At 53.8% G+C, this 2,500-nt stretch overlaps 1 non-coding gene across 1 annotated transcript in view; it reads right to left on the bottom strand.

Moving 5' to 3' along the window:
* Positions 1-375, bottom strand: part of LOC143279195 (small subunit ribosomal RNA) — a 1,829-nt gene extending 1,454 nt beyond the window's left edge. Inside the window, exon 1 of the ribosomal RNA XR_013054751.1 lies at positions 1-375. This exon is cut by the window's left edge and continues 1,454 nt beyond it. This is a non-coding gene — a ribosomal RNA (small subunit ribosomal RNA).
* Between the last annotated feature and the right edge of the window lie 2,125 nt (positions 376-2,500).

Below are 2,500 nucleotides of genomic sequence, written 5' to 3'. Positions count from 1 at the left end.
TGATTCCCCGCTACCCGTTGCTAACATGGTAGGCAGATCACGTACCATCGTCATTTGATAGGGCAGACATTTGAAAGATGCGTCGCCGGCTCGAGGCCATGCGATCGGCACAAAGTTATCCAGAGTCACCAAAGGACGGGCAGAACCCGACTGGCTTTGAACTAATAAAAGCGCTCTTTCCCCGAGGGGTCGGAGCTGGTCGGCATGTATTAGCTCTAGAATTACCACAGTTATCCAAGTAAATTTGGATCATCTAAGGAACCTCGACTGATTTAATGAGCCATTCGCGGTTTCACCGTACGAGGGTGTGAACTTAGACATGCATGGCTTAATCTTTGAGACAAGCATATGACTACTGGCAGGATCAACCAGAATGCAACCCGTATTCTGCGTGCCCCCGGGAGACGGTTGCAGCGCCAGTTGGGACCGCTGCTCACAGAAACGAGGGCTGAGCTCTTTCCGTGGGCGGTCCGCGGCAGCACTATCAACTGAAACCACCGGACAACAGATTCAGGGCCTGAGAGTGCAACGAATCCATCGGTCTCGGCGGGAGGCGCGCCAAGAAGAAGAAGGAGGAGGAGGAGACCAGACCGGACCGGACCGGACCCCACCCTTTCTTCCTCCTCGACACCGTCTCCCGCCCGTTTCCACGTGCCGGACGACGCCCGGTTAGAGACGGGCGCGCCCTTGACGAGATGAAGCAGGCGTTACGCTTTGGGACGCCGAAGGGGCTGGGGAGCACCAACGACCGTCAGTGAGGGAGGAGAGAAAACGCTTCTCTCGACCCGTCGTCAGCGAACGCACCGAACCTTCTACGGACCGTGAGACGCCGGCCGACAAGCCGAGCCCCGGCAAAGGAAGCCCGGCGAGGCGGCCGTGCGCGTTCACACTTGGACGCGCAGGCGGGAAGCTCGGCAGCCGGGCGGGTAGCCTGCGGGGAGCTGGTGGGCTCCCGAGACTCCCGTCCCCCGACTCGGGCCTCGCACGCCGAGCGGTCGCTAGCTTGCCAGTGCAAAAGACAGAAGCGCGGGGGCAGTAAAGCCAGGCGGACGGGTCGACCGTTGCCGGCTGTGCGCCGACCGGAGCGATCCGCCACGCCACGCCGCGTCCCCCACAACCAGGGTGTCGCATAAGGCGCTGCGAAGGTGGACCTTGATCCACATTGGGCAGAGCCTGAGTTGAGGCCCCCCAGCACGTGCCTGGGGACCAGGCGTTGAGGAGTAGGCCTTTTTTTGAGGGCCCAGAAAGTATTTTGGCAATTGTAGCGAGGTTTTGGAGTTTTATCCACAACCTTTACCTGCCTTTTTTTCTCTCCGAGCATGCCAAAGTTGAGAGAAAACGCCGTTTGGCATGGACGGGAGGAGGTGTGGAGGAGTAGTCCATTTTTGAATGGCAGCGGAAAGATTTTGGCAATTGTAGCGAGGTTCTTCGGACTTTTATCCACAACCTTTACCTGCCTTTTCCTCAGCGAGCATGCCAAAGTTGAGAGAAAACGCCCTTCGCCATTGACGGGACCAGACGTTGACGACTACGTCTTTCTTTTTTTCACGGCGCCTGAACGATTTGGGCAATTCTCCACAGCGCGTTTACTTTTTATCCACAACCTTTACCTGCCTTTTCCTCAGCGAGCATGCCAAAGTTGAGAGGAAAACGCCGTTTGGCATGGACAGGAGCAGGCGTTGACGACCAGGTCTTTTTTTTGGTCTTTTTTTTTCACAGCGCCGGAAGGATTCAGGCAATTCTCCAAAGCCGGTTACTTTTATCCACAACCTTTACTGGACCTTTTTTTTCTTTTTTTCCTTTTTTCTCTCTCCGAGCATGCCAAAGTTGATAGAAAACGCGGTTCGGCATGGACGGGAGCAGGCGTTGAGGAGTAGGCCTTTTTTTGAGGGCCCAGAAAGTATTTTGGCAATTTTTTACTTTTTTATCCACAACCTTTACCTGCCTTTTTTTCTCTCCGAGCATGCCAAAGTTGAGAGAAAACGCCGTTTGGCATGGACGGGAGGAGGTGTGGAGGAGTAGTCCATTTTTGAATGGCAGCGGAAAGATTTTGGCAATTGTAGCGAGGTTCTTCGGACTTTTATCCACAACCTTTACCTGCCTTTTCCTCAGCGAGCATGCCAAAGTTGAGAGAAAACGCCCTTCGCCATTGACGGGACCAGACGTTGACGACTACGTCTTTCTTTTTTTCACGGCGCCTGAACGATTTGGGCAATTCTCCACAGCGCGTTTACTTTTTATCCACAACCTTTACCTGCCTTTTCCTCAGCGAGCATGCCAAAGTTGAGAGGAAAACGCCGTTTGGCATGGACAGGAGCAGGCGTTGACGACCAGGTCTTTTTTTTGGTCTTTTTTTTTCACAGCGCCGGAAGGATTCAGGCAATTCTCCAAAGCCGGTTACTTTTATCCACAACCTTTACTGGACCTTTTTTTTCTTTTTTTCCTTTTTTCTCTCTCCGAGCATGCCAAAGTTGATAGAAAACGCGGTTCGGCATGGACG

This window comes from Babylonia areolata, unplaced genomic scaffold (genome assembly GCF_041734735.1).
Source record: "Babylonia areolata isolate BAREFJ2019XMU unplaced genomic scaffold, ASM4173473v1 tig00020509, whole genome shotgun sequence".
Lineage (NCBI taxonomy): Eukaryota > Metazoa > Mollusca > Gastropoda > Neogastropoda > Buccinidae > Babylonia > Babylonia areolata.
Note: the sequence above shows the minus strand (reverse complement) of the source record. Positions and strands in the feature narration are given on the sequence as shown.